This window comes from Neoarius graeffei, chromosome 16 (genome assembly GCF_027579695.1).
Source record: "Neoarius graeffei isolate fNeoGra1 chromosome 16, fNeoGra1.pri, whole genome shotgun sequence".
NCBI lineage: Eukaryota > Metazoa > Chordata > Actinopteri > Siluriformes > Ariidae > Neoarius > Neoarius graeffei.
The window spans coordinates 43,606,095-43,625,944 of record NC_083584.1 but is presented as its reverse complement, the minus strand read 5'-3'; positions in this window follow the sequence as shown (position 1 = coordinate 43,625,944).

Here is a 19,850-nt window from a genome sequence, read left to right as displayed (position 1 = left end):
GCCATGATCGCTATGAAAGTTTAATTGGCACAAAAATAGACTGCTAATAAGAGCAGCCTTTACAGGAATCTCAAGAAATAGAGAATAGCTGTCTCTCACAAGCTTGCCCAACTAAAAAGAAGCGAAATTACAGACACTGACAGGGATCATCTTCCTCTTCTTCTTCTTCTTCTTCCTCCTCCTCCTCCTGCTGAGCCAGTAATGTGTAGATATAATTAAAATGGCCACTTAATCCACAACAGGCCAAATGTCCACTGTTCCTGACTTGCCAAAATGTTTTGGCATCATTTCATGAAATTAATGTGACTGTAAAACGATCTGGATTGTTCTAGATTGTTCTGGATTGTACCTGTTTAAATGAATATGGTATTTTCATTTATTCTGCGCTTTATTCCGGTTAGGATCACAATGGATATGGGGTTTATCCTGACATTCACACTTCATTCACACCAAGGGGTAATTTTAGTATAGTCGGTCCACCTACTGGTAACTGGGGAACCTGAAGGAAACCCACTCATGGGCAGAACATGTGATACTCCACACAGGAACTCAGGATCAAACCAAGGACCCTGGATCTGTGAGAGGGCAACACATACCATTTTTTGGTCATTTTATGTAATTATCATCTATTTTCACCACTCAAATGTATACAATATGTCGATCCAACTCCCACTTTTAATTACTTTTAATCATCCCTGCAGTGCATTAACTGTTTTGATGAAAATAATCTGTCTGTTAACTGTTGCTGCCATACAAGCCTTTCTTATTTGCTCCGAATTTTGGATGTGCACAGGCTAAATGTTTCACATCACAGACGTTTTTATGTACCTTATAAAGCATGTCTAGAGAAATTTTGGCATTGGGAAAACAACAATGAATCTCTCCACAGGGCACTATAAATGCCGTTAACAGGTGATAAGCAGGAGAAACACTGTAAGATACACCGACTATCATGTCCACCCATGATTGAACTACATCACAAACTGCCATCTGAACATAGTGTGGCTGAAATCCATAATTTCATAGTGTTCAGTAGCTCTGCTTGCATGTTTGCTTCACTGTGGCCTCCTGATGACACAATCACAAATCTTTTGCAGAACGGTCAAACACAATTCATTCTTGTCAAATGTCAGGTCTAGGAACACTTACACATCCAGTGGCAGTCACTGTGGATTTGACTTTTGCACATTTATCTTAGCAACATTTTTAGATATGCTTTTCAAGTGGATAAAATAGGTATAGATAACTGTATATCAGCTTCAGAAAATAACATAGAGGATGATTCATTAGTTGGCCAGAGCTCTCTGCTTTGAGTATCAGGATTCCAATCATAGTTCACTATTAGAAAAAGAAATCTTTAAGGGTTCATTGGATACGCATGTAAGGGTACTTAGCTTAGGATTCTACTTAGAGCTCTTTCTGATATGGGGACACTTATTTGTAAGACTCTTCACAAAAATAGAAGGTTTACCCCCTTTTCATCCAAGAGTATACACTCGGGAATCCAGGTTCTGTATCAAACAAAAGTGTTTCCCTATTAGAGGCAAACTTAAACTTATCCTAAATATGAAAGCGCTATGCTGCGGTGGATGTGTCCTGTAAAGCCAGAGGATGGGGTCAACTCCAGCAGTCTTCGTCTGAGGCTTGGTCTCCTGGATCTGGACGCTGACCTCAGGTATAGGCATTTGTAGTGGTTTGGCCACATGTGGCACAGTTCTACTATGATTGCAAGAATCATAGCCCACCAGGTGGAAGGTGCAATAAAGAGGGGCAGGCCCCGCAAGACCTGGAAAGAGCTAGTGGCACAGGATTTAAGGGAGTGGGGCCTCACTGCTGAGGATGCCCTGGATCAAAAGTATTGGAGAAGGATGTTACAGTCAAGCCATGCATCGTCTGACACACTTGTGGTAAGAAGATGTTAAAATGGATAGTGAGTAAGTGAGTGATGTCACCAAGGTTTTGACTCTGTGATAAAATTTGAATAGAAGTCAATTCTTGAATTGAAATAACCCAAGATTGAAAGAATTTGTCTGAATTTGTCATATTATTCATTATATTATATTTAACCACCTTTAATTTAGTATTCTATTCATTTATTCTATATCATCAGGTTTCATATAAATATGTATTCTGCCTGACTTTTCAACAAAAAATCAACAAAAAATTATAACAAGAAAACACTCGCAAAAAATGAACAACTTAAATTATGTTATTGTTCTAGTCTCTGTATATTAGTTATGCACTGTAGATATGCAAAGTGTACAGATTAAGGGCTTTACCTAACAAATTATTTAGTTCAAGGAAAGAATAATATCTCATCTCATTATCTGTAGCCGCTTTATCCTGTTCTACAGGGTCACAGGCAAGCTGGAGCCTATCCCAGCTGACTACGGGCGAAAGGCGGGGTACACCCTGGACAAGTCGCCAGGTCATTACAGGGCTGACACATAGACACAGACAACCATTCACACTCACATCCACACCTACGGTCAATTTAGAGTCACCAGTTGACCTAACCTGCATGTCTTTGGGCTGTGGGGGAAAGCGGAGCACCCGGAGGAAACCCACGCGGACACGGGGAGAACATGCAAACTCCACACAGAAAGGCCCTCACCGGCCATGGGGCTCGATCCCAGACCTTCTTGCTGTGAAGCGACAGCACTAACCACTACACCACCGTGCCGCCCTGGAAAGAATAATAAATTAAGGAAAATAGCATATCCATCTCGGTCATGGGGAAGCTGGAGTCAATCCCAGCAGACTTTGGGCAAGAGGCATGGTACATCCTGGGCAGGTTGTCAATCTATCACAGGGCTAACACAGAGATGAACAACCATTCACACTCATATGCACACCTACGGGCAATTTAGAGTAGCCAGTTGACCAAATCTGCATGTGGGAGGAAACCCACACAGGCATGAGGAGAACATGCAAACTTCACACAGAAAGGCCCTAGTCAGCTGTGAGATTCGAATCATTTTGCTGTGAGGTGACAGTGCTAACCATTGCACGACCATGCCAGTCTGAAAACTGTACAATACTGTAAAAATTAAACCTAAATAAATAAATAGTTATAGCTTTGCTACACAGACACAAGAAAGTTTCCTACATAATGGTAATCCTAGAAAAGATCCAAACAGCAAACTCAATTAAATGGACTCTCTAAATAGGAGAGCTGTTTCTAGCTGGTAAAGTAAAGACAATGGTTAGTGTTGAAAGATGAAAGATACATGAGACAGCGACTGTCTTAAAGTTTGCAAGCTTCAGCATTGAATCTGTGAGGAGGAATATGTGTCCAAAGGGATCTGCTTATAAGTGCACACTGTAAACTGAGTGGTGTGAGCAACAGAACAAAAAGACTTCACCTTATGATAATACACTTAAGCTGCAAGGGGGCATATGAGCCAATCACATCATTATCCTCTGCATATCACTCTCACTGGTTCATGTTATTATCATACAGCAAATGGATTATTGCCTAGGAATCCTTGGAGATCTCTTTATGGACTTCCATACGAGAAGTGCTCGGGGGTGGGGTGGGGGGGGAACCTCCTTAAATGCCCACTAGCCTTTCTTGTTAGTGTCATTGTAAATACTGAATCATTCATAGTAGTTGCTAAACAATAGGTTTTAAGACAATTAACTGATAATAACCCGAGATTTTAAGTGATTAAGTATTTTGTTTGTCTTACGCTAACTTAGGCCCTGTCCACACGGCAACGGATTCAGGTGAATCCGATAAAATTGTTTATCGTTTCGGCCTGGTGTCCACACGGCACCGGCGTTTTGGGTGCCCCAAAATGAAATCTTTTGAGAACGGGTTCCAGAGTGGAAAGATCTGGCAACGGCGCCATTGCGAAGTCGTCTGGATGAGTAGAACGGATTTGTTTACGATGACATCACAACCACATGTGCTTCACGCCGGGTAGAAGTGTAACGAACTCGATGCGAGTTGTCAACAAATCCTATAACTTGGTTCATGAAACGCGCTTACAAAATATTTTCACTGTGAATATTTATTGTGTAATGGTGCAAAGTGAGAGAGAGAGAGAGAGAGAGAGAGAGAATAGCCTTTAGGGCAGAGTCAATCCCGCCAGCAAAAATAGGGAAAAAAAGGAGCGATCTCACCTCTTCAGATGTTGGTTTAAGTCCTACAATACATTCCTCAAAAAGGGCGTAGAAGAACAAATTAATCCATCAACGTGTAGCATTCAATTTATTCCGGACCATTAAAGACGCCGCCTTCCGCGTAGAATCATACGTCATCCTCGCCGCCATATTGGAGAGGTCAAAGCGGAGAATAAAGATGCTCATTCATGTGCTGCGTTTAACTGTACCAACAGGTTTGCCATCCAAACGAGATCACATGGGATTACCTTTCACAGGTGAGACTGGAAAAATACTTTTCATTGTATTTGGTCATTATAATGTAATTTTACGAACAGATTTTTCTGACTTTGTGGCTAATGTGAAGTCTCGCGCATAATAGTTTATGCGCATGCGTCCTTACTTCTTCTATTGTTCTGGTGTCTCCGAAGGGACCGTCTTACAGCACCCCTAGAGGTGTGGCATGTGTATTGCATCGTTTTCAGCAAGCGTTGCGTTGCCATATGTACCTGATATTTTACTGATTCGTTGCCCATGTGGACGCGATGTTTTTTTTTAATAACATCTCGTTGCCGTTGTCATGTGGATATAGCCTTAGATTGTAAATTAACACAATGTAAAATACAGATGATCTGAACACTGTTGATTTCAATCATCTTGAAGTATCAGCAATCTTCTGAACAGCAAGCTCACCAACAGCTAAGAGCAATCGGCTATTTAACCAAACTACTGATTAGGTTATGATTAACGTGTGTTTTTGAATTACTATGTTCTTTGGCATTGTACATAAAAATCATTGTAAAATGATAATCTAGGATGATAGTGGTTGTTAAAATGGATGCATAGAGTCACTTCATGTACTGAGGAAGCAATAAGCCTGATCAGCAACCTCTCTGTACCTGCCAGGGTTGAGTAATGACTGTTCAACAGCTTTTATTTGTCCATGGCGTACATGAATGGGAAGGACTGCATGGCCCTGTCTTTATCCAGTTTATGAAATGATTCAGTGCTCACTTCATATTCTGACAAAGAGAAGCATTGATTGATTTATGCTGCGGATTCAAATTACAAATTAAACACACTACTTCCCCATGCACAACCACAGTGCATGTGCACAGACATCTGTAGAAGCTTGCTAGGTTGCTGTCAGATCTTCCAAATATGGTGGTGGAAAAGTTGTTACTGCAGATTGAAGTGACTGAATGACTAAAGAGGATGCAATTAACTAAAACACTATATTTGGACATGTCTCCATCACAGAATTAAGTAAGCAGCTCCCACTATGCCAGTGGTAAACTACTGTTTAGGTTAGTTATCCCCCTGAGTTTCCCTGCTGATAGGGAGATTCACATCCACTGGACAAACGGTGATCTGTGAAGGCCTGTCAGGTGAACAGAGAACACATGGCAATGCCATCCAATTTGCTTGACACTAAATTCGTGACATAAAGCTTGCACATGATCACATTAGCAGTTCAACAATACAACTCACGCAGAGTGATGCAACAACACAGCAATGGCATAATGATGGCATATAGTTCTTACGAGATGATTGGGCGTTGACTCATGAAATGGTTGATGGTTGCATGAAGCTGACAGAAGGAAGCAAACAAAGAAAGTGCCAAGATTCTACTGAGCACAGTTACAAAAAAATAAATAAATAAATAAATAAAGCTTATCAAAGATTATGGACAGCATGTCTAAATCAGGTTACATTTTCCAACACACAGGCTGCTGGTAAATTACATAACAGAGATACTGCAAAATGGAAAAATAACCAGGTTCAATCCTAAGCTCAGGTTATTGTCAGTGTGCAGTTTCACACGTTCTTTCCGCGCCTGCAAAGGATTCATCTGAGTTCTCCAGTTTTCTCCTATCTCGCAAAAGACATGCTGAGAGGTGGATTGGCTATCCAAGTGTGTGTGCATGGTGGCCTTCAAAGGACTGGACCATCCAGGTGGTGTTCCTGCATCAAACCCTGTGTTTTCAGATTGGGCTCCAGATCTACCATGACTGAAGCTGAATAAATATACAGTGCCAGTCAAAGGTTTGTACACCCCTACTCTACTTATTCATAGGTTTTTCTGTATTGTGACTATTTTCTACATTGTAGAACAATACTGAAGACAACAAAACTATGAAATAACATAAACACATATGGAATTATGTAGTAAACAAAAAAATGTTACAAGAAAGTTTGATATTTTAGATTCTTCAAAGTAGCCACCGTTTACCTTGATGATGCTTTGTACACTATTGGCATTATCTTAACCAGCTTCATGAGGTCACCTGGAATGCTTTTCAATTAACAGGTGTGCCTCGTCAAAAGTTAATTAGTGCAATTTCTTGACATCTTAATGCTTTTGAGATCAAACAGTAAATAGTAAATAATAAAAACACAGTAAATAGCCCTATTCCACAACTGTAGTAATCCATATTATGTCAAGAACCATTCAACTAAGTAAAGAGAAACAACATCCATCGTTACTTTAAGACATGAAGAAGTGTCTTTTAATTAATAAAAATAAAGAAAAAACAATGAATTAGAAGGTGTGTCCAAACTTTTGACTGGTACTGTATATATTTTAATTTGAATCATCAACTGATTCAAACTCATTGGAGTCAAATCCCCCTTTTCAATTTGGATCCACTGTCTGAGGCATCAGAATAATGACCCCAATCTGTACTTAATGCATCTGCTCTAATGATAGAGCCGGCAGGCATCTGTTGTGTCAGCTGTTGACTGAGTAGATTACTCTAGTGTACCCAAAATGGCCCCCCATTCGGCATGACAGACGGACCAAGCCTGGCCAATTTGGTCCAGTGGTAAACTCCAAGAAAAGGAGAAATGACTTGGTGTTTTCAATATTGCAGAGAAAAAAATACCACTGTTTGTATAATTGCATCTCTGTTCAATTGGCTGAGGGAGGATATAGTGAGCCTATTGTAAGTTTTATTAAACAGTTCTGTTTTCTAGAACTGTCGGAGGTTGGAGACTTCACAGACAGAGTGATGTCCGGCTGGAGAAGAGCACGTGCTCCTGCACAATGAGAAAGCACACCTGCCTTCATGTAAACACTACATTCCTCTCAGGCCTGTTTTGGACAGGACCATTTGTGTGCTGTTCACCTTTACAGAGCGTGACAGCTCTCAGTTCTCGTACATTGTATCTATGAAGTGTTTTGACAGGTCTTCGCAACAAACACTAACGATATTCGTCATCAGTCTTAAGTCTGTGGAACACAAATGCCTCTGTTTACATGAGTTCAGTTCAGTATTTTAACAAAGCTACAATTATCTATGATCACTTGTTGACACAGGTTGCCACAATGCAGGACACACTGTTTAGGGGAACTTATTCTATAATGTTTTTATTACAGCTTTCATGGAGGTGTGGATTGCTTAGCAGTTCCTGATTGACAGCACATTTGAGTGGACTCATGATAAATGCTTGATAGGGTCTCTTGGAGCCTAAATAACTTCTGTGATTATAATATATTAATATAATTGCTGTTGTGCGTCTATGGTTACTTGGTCCTGCACATGTCACCTACGGTAAATAATACCAGTGTATTTAAAAGACAGGTCTGTAAAGCCATAATCATTTAAGAAGTGCAACATGATTAGCTAAAGTGTCTTATTGCACTGTCTGCAATGCGATCATCAATATTCATTTGACAAAGCTTTTTACTTTGTCTGTGAAGCTCATGTGAAGTACCCTGCTTGCTAATTTATAGTCAGTATTCTGTCTGCTTCTTCCCTGAGTTTGAAAAAAATATCATCACGATTCCTGTCACGTCACTTTCTCTATTATGAATCAAACAACAAATCAAATATTTACATAGCCGTTTCACACAGTTTCATATCATGTCTACAGAGCTGTATTTAGGTGAAGTAATCATGGCTAATGATTATGTACTTTGGTGCAGGCTGGCTGTATCTTTAGATGCGGCAGTTTGTATTGAACAGGTCTCTAATGTGACTGAGGGCTTAAAGAGCTGTGCAAATTGCAGTTTGTGGTGTGAAAGGTACAAATAATACCTAGTCACGCTGTCTCCCCTACTGCAAAGGAAAAAGAAAGTTGCTAAGCAACCTTTGTCCTTTAAAAACTCTCTTTGGAAAGGGTATACATTTATGTATTACAAAGAATAATGGCATTTATAAGATTCAGTGGCAGATATATTGTGTTCTTACCTACGTACTATATATCATAATGTAGTTATATTTATTTGACAGACACTTTCATCTAAATAGACATTTGAGCTAAACAGTCAGTTTAAGACTGTTGCTTGAGGGCCCAAAAGTGGCAGATTGATAGAGCTGGAGTTTCAGCTCTGATCACCAGCCCAGAACCTTAACCACTAAGCCACCATTTCCCTTTGCAGAGGCTTAGACCTGCTTTAACCTCCTGCCATTGTGGTTGAATGCAATGTGAACAGGCTCACATGCCGCTTATTTTTCTATTAGTGGAATCAATTATTTCTTCGCTATCACAAAGATGTGTTTCATGCATATGTTTTATATGGAAAATGCTAAATATTAAAAGGTTTGATTGAAACATCACAAATGAGATACAATTTCCAAACTTATGTCCCAAAAATAAGGGTGGCATGGTGTTGCCTCACAGCAAGAAGGTTCTGGGTTCGAATCTCACAACCGACTGTGAGGCCTTTCTGTGTGCAGTTTGTGTTTTCTCCCTGTGTCTACATAGGTTTCCTCCCACAGTCCAAAGACATGTGGATTAGATCAACTGGCTACTTTAAATTGCTCATAGGTGTGAATGGTCTCTGTGTTAGCCCTATGACAGATAGGCGACCTATCCAGAGTGCGTCCCACCTCTCACCTGAAGTCAGCTGGGATTGGCTCCAGCTTCCCCCATGACCCTGATGGATATGTGGTATGGATATTCCAAAAATATCTTTGATTGAGCCGGAAACTTTGCTGATTAAAACATATCATGAAGAACTGCAGCAAATTAAATGAATTAGAGAAAATATAGCCTCATCATGTGGCAGACTGGACTGTTGAAAGGTCTGATTATTGTGCACAGAATGTGTGTAAAACAAACCATCTTTTATGCACTTTTGCACCCAACTGTAACATAATTGACTTTGATGTATTATCATTCCCAAAGGCAGGATATTGGCCAGATATCGAGCAATAGAATTTAGCCAATATTATTAACTTTCCTATACACTCTGTTAGAATTTTATGTCTGCAACACAATAAAAAAAGTAGAGACAGAGGCATTATTACCATTGTATTACATCACTTTTCCTTTTAATAACACTTTTTAATCATATGGTATCTCAGGATACGAATTCTTGCAGTTTTGCAATTGGGATTTTTGTCCATTCTTGCTTTATACAAGACTTCAGCTGCTCAACAGTCCGTGGTCATCACTGTCTGATTCTCGTCTTCATGATGAATAGTAGAATACATTCTCAATAGGAGACAGATCTGAATTGGCCAGTCAAGCGCACGGACTCTGTGTCTACAAAGCCATACTATTGTACCCCACGCAGAATGACGCCTGGCATCATCTTGCTCAAATAAGCATGGACTTCCCAGGAAGATACATTGCCTTGATGAATATGTCTCTCTAAAATCCCAATATATGCCTTCATGTCAATGGTACCTTCACACACATGCATCTCACCTATGCTGTGGGCACTGATACACAACCATACCATCACAGAAGCTGTTTTTTTCCATCTTTCTCTGATAACAAACTGGATGGTCATGTTCATCTTTTGCACTGAGAACTCAATGTCCGGTTTTCCTGAAAACAAGCTGAAATGTGGACTCATCTGACCACAGCACACATTCCCACTGTTTTTCGGTCCATCTGAGATGAGTTTGAGTCCAGAGAAATCGGCAGCGTTTCTGCATAGAATTGATGACTAGCTTCCTCTTTGCATAATACAGTTTCATGTTGCATTTCTGGATGCAGCGGCAGACTGTGTTAAGTGACAGTGGTTTTCCGAAGTACTCCAGAGCCCATGTGGCTATATTTGTCACATTAGCATGACAGTTTCTCAGGCAGTGCTGCACATTTCTCAGGAGGTCATGCACATTCAACAGTGGTTTCTGACCTTGCCCTTTATGCACTGAGATGTCTCTGAATTCCCTGAATCTTTTCACAATATCATGTACTCTTGATTTTGAAATACTTAAAATCTTGCATTGACAAATGTTCCTTTTGAATTGACTAAAAATTCTCTCACAAATTTTGGCACAAAGGGGTGAGCCACACCCCATCTTTGCTTGCAAAGACTGAGCCTTTAGTGCTGCTCCTTTTATACCCAATCATGTTACCAATTAACCTGCTTATTGTGAAATCTTCCCAAAATGGTGTTAATTGGATAGTCTATAAACTTTTCAGTTTTATTTTTGCCTCTGTCCCAACTTTTTTTGAGTGTGTTGCAGACATCAATTTATAACTTTGCTTATATTTACAAAATACAATGAAGTTGGTCAGTAAGACTATTGAAAATCTTTTCTTTGCACTTTTATCAGTTAAATAAAAGTTCACATGAATGAACAAATCACAGATTTTTGTTTTTATTACATTTTGGAAAATACCCCAACTTTTCTGGAAATGGGGTTAGTATTAAGAGTTTATGGTAAGCTAGAAATAGTATTTTATTTTTCATCAAAACAAGGCACTGTTAGGACTGGGACTGTTTTGGCCTCTAGAGGCCGCTGTTATGTTTATCTTGTCATGTTTGTTTTGGCCTCTAGAGGCCGCCACTGTGTTTTTGTGTTTGTCTTGATTGCCTGTTTCCTGCCCCGCCCTGTTCCTTAATTGTTTTGTGTATAAATACCCCTCTGTTTGTTCCCTTGTCACGGAGTCTTTATGCTATGCTGTCTTGTGCTAGTTTCCTCTGTCTCACGTATCTTGCCTGTGCCCTTGTGTTTTTGATGTTTTTTTGCTTTCTTTGGACTTTGTACCTTTTTGATCTTCTGAGCGTTCAGCATTTTGCCTTTCCTTTTGTTTTTGGACATTTAACCTTTGGATATTTTATTTTGGTTTATCTTCTGAGCTTTTGGATTTTCTTTGTTTTTTCCATTGGATTGTATATAGTGTAAATAAACTGTTTTTTGATACTCTACTTTCGCCTCACGCCTCTGCACTTGAGTCATCCCCCTGGTGGCCTAGTGGGAGTTTGCTGGATTATCACACCAGCGACCTGGGTTCAAAACCCTAACAGAAAGACTCTGTCATGACTGACTCAGCAGAGGCTGCTTCAACTGTCTACCCGGCCAACCTTCAGGGAATTATGGCACCTCCGACACGCTTCGGAGCGACCATGGACGCTCATGGACGAATGCTTGCAAGCTAACGTGAGGCCCTGCTCGCCATGAGGTACTGCTTCAGCAACTTGGGAAAACCCTGGCACAGCTGACTCCTCTGCCCGCATCTCCTCATCCTGATCCGGCTCCTGCTCCAGTGCCTCCTGCCACGCTGTCTCCTTCACCTCGTGAACCCAGCCTTCCTGCACCACAGAGGTATGACAGCAAGCACGGTGAGTGCCGGGAGTTCCTTACCCAGTGCCAACTCACCTTTGAGCTTCAGCCTACCACCTACACTACGGATCGCCGCAAGATTGCCTTTATGATAACCTTGTTAGGTGGTTTTGTGATAACCTTGTTAGCGGCCATTTGGCAGAGACAGGGACCTGAGTGCTCTGATTTCAAGTTGCTTATGGAGGAGATGCTGCGTGTCTTCAATCAGGCAGACACCAGTAAAGACGCAGCCAGGAAGCTCATGTCCATCCGGCAAGAAGGAAGCGTCGCGGACTACGCCATCGCGTTCCGGACGCTCGCAGCTGTCAGCGGATGGAACGAAGCAGCCCTGGTTTCAGCCTTTCACCATGGTTTGTCTGACCCTATCAAAGACAGCCTGGCCTCTATCGGATGCCCAAGTGACCTCGAAACTCTGATCTCACATTCTACTCGTCTTGACAACAGGATTAGAGAGCGCCACCGAGTCCTGAGCTTCCCTGGCCTCACTGCCTCGACCTGGAGCCCGTCTACCTCCTCCAGTGACTGTCCAGAGCCCATGCAAGTTGGCCGTACTCGTCTCTCCGCAGCTGAGAGGGAGCGCAGAAGGAGGGACAAGTGCTGCATCTACTGTGGCAAGCCTGGCCATTTCCGAGCATCATGTCCCGAGCTCTCGGGAAAAGGACCGCCCCGTCCAGCCGAGGAAGGGTTGTGACAGGGCCTACCCTCTCTCCTGAACTCCCTGGCCAAGGAGTCTACATCCCGGTCTCCATCTCCTGGGGTGAGTCCGTCCACTCTTGTCAGGCCTTGTTAGACTCCGGGGCGGCTGGAAACTTTATGGATGTTCACTTCGCCCAAAGTATCAATGTCCCGACTGCACCTCTTGAAGTCCCACTGTCTGTGTCTGCCCTGGATGGCCAAGCCTTAGGTGACGGAAGAGTCACCCAAGTAACTTCTCCAGTCTTCCTCCAGTCTCAAGGTCACAAGGAAGAAATATCCCTGCACCTGATTCCTTCACCAGAGTTCCCAGTGATTCTAGGCCTTCCTTGGCTTATCTGCCACAACCCTCGCTTAGACTGGGTAACAAGCCAGGTTGTGGAATGGGGCCCTGCGTGCCATGCCTCTCTAGCTCTCCTGTGTCTCCTGCTGAGCCTCCTGATCTCACCGAGTTATCTCAAGTTCCCACAGAGTACTGGGATCTCAAGGAAGTTTTCAGCAAGAGCAGGGCCACCGTTCTTCCTCCGCACCGTGCCTACGACTGTGCCATCGACTTGCTCCCTGGGACTACCCCTCCTCGTGGCAGACTGTTTTCCCTCTCTCAGCCAGAACACAAGGCCATGGAGGAGTACATCAAGGACGCCTTGGCTTCTGGGTTCATTCGACCATCCACCTCACCCGCTGGTGCCGGCTTCTTCTTTGTTGGCAAGAAGGATGGGGGGCTCCGGCCGTGTATTGATTACAGGGGTCTGAACAAGATCACTGTATGCAACTGCTATCCCCTTCCGCTGATGTCCACAGCGTTCGATCTGCTCCAAGGCGCCACTGTCTTCACCAAATTGGACTTACGGAACGCATACCACCTCATCCGTATCCGACAGGGAGACGAGTGGAAGACTGCCTTTAACACCCCGTCTGGGCACTACAAGTACCAGGTGATGCCCTTCAGACTCACCAACGCATCAGCTGTTTTTCAGGCCCTAATCAACAACGTCTTGAGGGACATGATTACCCAGTACGTTTTTGTCTACCTCGACGACATCCTAATCTTTTCCAAGACAGTGCAGGAGCACCGCCACCATGTCCGCCAGGTTCTCCAGAGGCTGCTACAGAACAATCTATTCGCTAAGGCCCAGAAATGCGAATTTCATGTTCCCGAGGTCTCCTTTCTGGGTTTTATTGTACGGACGGGCCAACTCCAGATGGATCCAGCCAAGACCCTGGCCGTCCGGGACTGGCCCACCCCCAAGTCTGTCAAAGAGGTTCAGCGGTTCTAAGGGTTTGCTAACTTCTACCGCAAGTTTATCAGGAACTTCAGTTCTGTAGCAGCGCCCATATCGGACCTCACCAAAGGGACAGGTGGATCGTATGTCTGGTCTCCTCAGGCGGAAAAGGCGTTCAAAGACCTCAAGCACCGCTTCTGCACGGCACCCATTCTGGTCCTCCCAGACCCTTCGCAACCCTTCATCGTCGAGGTGGACGCCTCGGACAGCGGCGTCGGCGCGGTCCTCTCTCAATGCTCGGAAGGAAGGTTGCACCCCTGCGCATACTTCTCCCACCGCCGGAGTTCTGCGGAGTCCCGGTATGACGTGGGGGATCGAGAACTGCTAGCAGTTAAACTGGCCCTTGAGGAGTGGAGGTACTGGCTGGAGGGAGCGCAACATCCATTTTTGGTCTGGACGGACCACAAGAACCTGGAGTACCTCCAGCAAGCTAAGAGACTCAATCCATGACAGGCTAGGTGGGCCTTGTTTTCCAGTCGGTTCGACTTTACCCTATCATACCGGCCCGGCTCCAAAATCACCAAACCTGACGCGCTGTCCAGGCTGTTTGCTCTCCCTGTTGGTGGGAGCGAAGTTGGGCCTATTATCCCTGTGTCCCGGATTGTGGCTCCTGTCCGCTGGGGTATTGAGGAGACCATCCGACGAGCCCAACGCCAGGACCCCAGTCCTGGGACGGGGCCACCGGGCCTCTTGTACGTCCCACATCAAGCCTGGGCCAAGGTTCTCCAGTGGGGTCACTCGTTCCCTCTCACCGCCCACCCGGGAGCTCGAAGGACCCTGGACTTCCTGAGAAGACGCTTCTGGTGGCCAAGCATGGAGAAGGAAGTGAGGTCATTCGTCCTTTCCTGCGAGGTGTGCACCAGAAGCAAGAACCCATGACAGCATCCCCAGGGCCTCCTGCATCCTCTGACCATTCCCTGGCGTCCCTGGTCCCACGTGGCAGTCGACTTCATCACGGGTCTCCCAGAGTCACAAGGTAACACTGTCATTTTGGTCATAGTGGACAGATTCTCCAAGGCCTGCCGCTTTATACCACTGTGCAAGCTCCCTTCTGCCCTTGAAACTGCTAAACTAATGTTTAATCACGTCTTCCGAGTCTTTGGTCTCCCTCAGGATATCGTCTCAGACCGGGGGCCCCAGTTCTCCTCCCGAGTGTGGCACAGGTTTTGCAAGCTCATCGGAGCCACTGCCAGCCTCTCCTCTGGGTTCCACCCACAGTCCAATGGCCAGACGGAGAGACTCAACCAGGACCTGGAAACCACCCTGCGAGGCCTGGCTATGGATAACCCGACTTCGTGGAGCACCTGGCTGCCATGGGCAGAGTACGCCCACAACACCTTGCAATCATTGGCTACCAAGCTGTCGCCGTTCCAGTGCCAATTCGGGTTCCAGCCACCTCTGTTCCCGGACCAGGAGGAGGACGCGGGGGTGCCCTCGGTTAACCAATATGTGAGACGGTGTCGCAAGACCTGGAGCAAGGTCAGGAGGACCCTCATCCAGACCTCCAGAACCAACCAGACTCAGGCCAACTGCCATAGAAGACCTGCCCATGCTTTCCGCCCTGGGCAGCAGGTTTGGCTGTCCACCAAGGACCTTCCACTGCGGGTGGAGAACCGCAAGCTTGCTCCTCGCTACATTGGCCCCTTCAAGGTGGTGCGCAGGGTGAACCCTGTTGCCTACCGGCTCCAGTTGCCCCGGACTCTGAGGATCAACCCCACATTCCATGTTTCCCTATTGCGGCCCGTACTGACGTCGATGTATGCCCCTGCCCCTAGGAATCCCCCACCCCCCCGCATCTTCCAGGGTCAGACTGTGTTCACTGTGCATCGCCTGCTTGACTCCCGCCGGGTCCACGGCAGGCTTCAATATCTGGTAGACTGGGAGGGCTATGGCCCTGAGGAACGCTGTTGGGTCCCCGCCCGGGACATTTTAGATAAAGGACTTTGTCGGGACTTCCATTCGGCCCATCCGGATCGCCCTGGGAACGTCAGGAGACGTTCCTAGAGGGGGGGGGGGGGGGGTCCTGTTAGGACTGGGACTGTTTTGGCCTCTAGAGGCCGCTGTTATGTTTATCTTGTCATGTTTGTTTTGGCCTCTAGAGGCCGCCACTGTGTTTTTGTGTTTGTCTTGATTGCCTGTTTCCTGCCCCGCCCTGTTCCTTAATTGTTTTGTGTATAAATACCCCTCTGTTTGTTCCCTTGTCACAGAGTCTTTATGCTATGCTGTCTTGTGCTAGTTTCCTCTGTCTCACGTATCTTGCCTGTGCCCTTGCGTTTTTGATGTTTTTTGCTTTCTTTGGACTTTGTACCTTTTTGATCTTCTGAGCGTTCAGCATTTTGCCTTTCCTTTTGTTTTTGGACATTTAACCTTTGGATATTTTATTTTGGTTTATCTTCTGAGCTTTTGGATTTTCTTTTTGTTTTTTTCCATTGGATTGTATATAGTGTAAATAAACTGTTTTTTGATACTCTACTTTCGCCTCACGCCTCTGCACTTGAGTCATCCCCCTGGTGGCCTAGTGGGGGTTTGCTGGATTATCACACCAGTGACCTGGGTTTGAATCCCAGCAAAACCCTAACAGGCACTGCCAATGTACTTGTAAGACAGCCAGCCAATGTTTTGTATATGAAGGTATAAAGAGCTAAATGTATTATCAGTTACAACCCCAATTCCATAAACTTGGGACACTGTGTAAAACGTAAATAAAAAAACCAGAATATGACAATTTACAAATCATGAAAACCCTATATTTATTTGAAAATAGTACAAAGAAGACAACATATCAAATGTTGAACCTGAGAAATTTTGTTGTTTTCTGAAAAATATATACTCATTTTGAATTTGATGTCAGCAACACATTTCAAAAAAGTTGGGACGGGGCAACAAAAGACTGAAAAAGTTGTGTAATACTAAAAAAAAAAAAAAACTAATTTGGTTGATTGGCAACAGGTCAGTAACATGATTGGGTATAAAAAGAGCATCCCAGAGAGGCCGAGTCTCTCAGAAGTAAAGATGGGGAGGGATTCACCGCTCTGTGAAAAACTGCATGGGCAAACAGTGCAACAATTTAAGCATAATGTTCCTCAATGTAAAATTGTAAAGAATTTGTGGATCACATCATCTATAGTACGTAATATCATTAAAAGATTCAGAGAATCTGGAGAAAATCTCTGTATGCAAGAGACAAGGCTGAAAACTGACATTGGATGCCTGTGATCTTCAGGCCCTCAGGCAACACTGCATTAAAAGCAGACATGTGTCTGTAGTGGAAATCACTGTATGGGCTCAGGGACACTTCAGAAAACCACCATCTGTGAAAACAGTTTATTACTGCATCCACAAATGCAAGTTAAAACCACATATAAACAATATCCAGAAACACCACTATAATCTCTGGGCCCAAGCTCTTTTATGATTGACTGAGGCAAAGTGGAAATTTGTCCCAAGGTATGATGAATCAAAAGTAGAAGTTCTTTTTAGAAATTATGGACACCACATCCTCCAGGCTAAGGGACCATCCGGCTTGTTATCAGTGCACAGTTCAAATGCCAGCATCTGTGATGGTATGAGGGTGCATTAGTGCACATTCAAGATTCAAGATTTTTATTTGTCATATACACAATAACAGACACAGCGGTTTATTATTGGGTAATGAAATTCTTATTTTGCAACTGCCCGACCAAACTACGCTTACCAAAATAAAAAGAAATATATATATAAAATATGAAATATAAAATATAAAGTGCATATGGAATGCAAAATATAAAGGTAGAGTGAAAAATGAAGATAACATTTAAAAAATAGGGGGGGCAAACAAACAATGTGCAAACATAGAGGTAGATATACTGTGCAATGTCTTTATTTAAAAAAAATGACATGGGCAGCTTGTACATCTGCAAAGGCATCATTAACACTTAATGATATACACATGTTTCAGAGCAATATGCTGCCATCCAGACAAAATATTTTTCAGGGAAGGCCTTCCTTCTTTCAGCAAGACAAAGCCAAACCGCTTTCTGCACACATTAAAACTGCATGGCTCCATAGTAAAAGAGTCCGGGTGCTAAACTGGCCTGCCTGCACAAAATATGACAAAGGAGACCCTGAACTGTTGAGCAACTGAAATCGTATATCAGATAAGAATGGGACAACATTTTTCTTTCAAAACTACAGCAATTGGTCTCCTCAGTTCCCAAACATTTACAGAGTGTCGTTAAAAGTAGACATGATGCAACACAGTGGTAAACAGTGATGGGAATAACGGCGTTAGAAATAAATGGCGTTACTAACGGCGTTACTTTTTTTAGTAACGAGTAATCTAACTAATTACTTTTTACATCGTTATAACGCCGTTCCCGTTACTTACAATAAAATGCTCTGCGTTACTTTATTAAAGCTGTTTTCATCTGGCATGCTGCTCATTCAGCCTTTCTTTACTCTGCTTTAGTGTGGGGCGGGGAGACGCGAGACAACGGCATAGTCAGCCAATCAGAGTAGCTTTGGACAACATACGTAGGTAGCCTCCGCCTACTGCACTACTGCACACACTTTCAATCAGAAGACCCAGCGATGGTGAGCGGTCAGCCCAACACTGTGTTTTCAAACTGGAAATACAGCATTACTTTTCATTACTTTAAATAAAAGGCAAAAATGTCTACGTGCAATGCACATTATGTCGAGGAACAAAGCGTTTGTCCTCGTCAGTGGCCAGTAATTAGTAACAATTTTAATAACTACAAAAATATATTAAATTTGATAGATGTCTTATCTCACATTGTCCCACAAAAATATTAATGTAGTGTAGATAACGTTACTAACTGGTTCTGTTAAGTGTCCATTTCAGTCATTAAACACATTTAACATTTACTTTTATTATGATTACACTAATTGAATTTGTTTTTTTGGGGGGAGGGACACAAAATGTAACGGAATAATTACTTTCCCTGGTAATTAGTTACTTTTATGACAAAGTAACTCCGTTACTAACTCAGTTACTTTTTGGGAAAAGTAACTAGTAACTATAACTAATTACTTTTTTAAAGTAACGTGCCCAACACTGGTGGTAAACCCCGTCCCAACTTTTCTGAAATGTGTTGCTGACATTAAATTCAAAATGAGCATATATTTTTCAAAAAACAATAAAATTTCTCAGTTTCAACATTTGACATGTTGTCTTTGTATCATTTTCAATGAAATATAGGGTTTCCAAGATTTGCAAATTGTCATATTCTGTTTTTTTTATTTACATTTTACACAGTGTCTCAAATTTCTGGAATTGGGGTTGTATAAATAAATATATGGTTTCTGTAGGTTTTAACTGACTACATTTGCTTACTGAATGTGTAATTGTTGTTGATGAGTGCAGCTGTTTGAGTGAAAATTTCAATTAGGTGAGGACTCATGTAACTGACAAAGGGAATCAATGTTGTTGCATCCAAGGTGCAGACAAAGAACTGAATAAATGGATAGTGCTACGACAACGTGGCTCAGTACAGGAAACATTCTGTTTTCATCCACCCTTCCTCCACAGTCTACCACATATACAATATTTTAGTCGCATTTTAACCATTGTGGTAATAAAATTATTACAATGATATCGAGGTTGGGTGGCACGGTGGTGTAGTGGTTAGTGCTGTCGCCTCACAGCAAGAAGGTCCGGGTTCGAGCCCCGGGGCCGGCAAGGGCCTTTCTGTGTGGAGTTTGCATGTTCTCCCCGTGTCCGCGTGGGTTTCCTCCGGGTGCTCCGGTTTCCCCCACAGTCCAAAGACATGCAGGTTAAGTTAACTGGTGACTCTAAATTGACCGTAGGTGTGAATGGTTGTCTGTGTCTATGTGTCAGCCCTGTGATGACCTGGCGACTTGTCCAGGGTGTACCCCGCCTTTCGCCTGTAGTCAGCTGGGATAGGCTCCAGCTTGCCTGCGACCTTGTAGAAGGATAAAGCGGCTAGAGATAATGAGAGAGAGAGAGAGAGAGATATCGAGGTTTTGTATTCAGTGATCTGTCTTTCTGCCTATTTGCCATCTTGACATGCTCACAGGTAATGCATGATACAGGAAGCAGGGTTGGGAAGTGATAAGGCGACATAAAACATGCTCTTGTTCAACCAGGATAAATTTTTCTTTTCGTGCTGATACACAGGAAGGATAAATTCAAGAGGATGATAATGCATTCCTTTTCTGAATCTCTCTGGGTTTTTTATTTTATTTTATTTAACATGGATCAAACTCAGTATGGGTC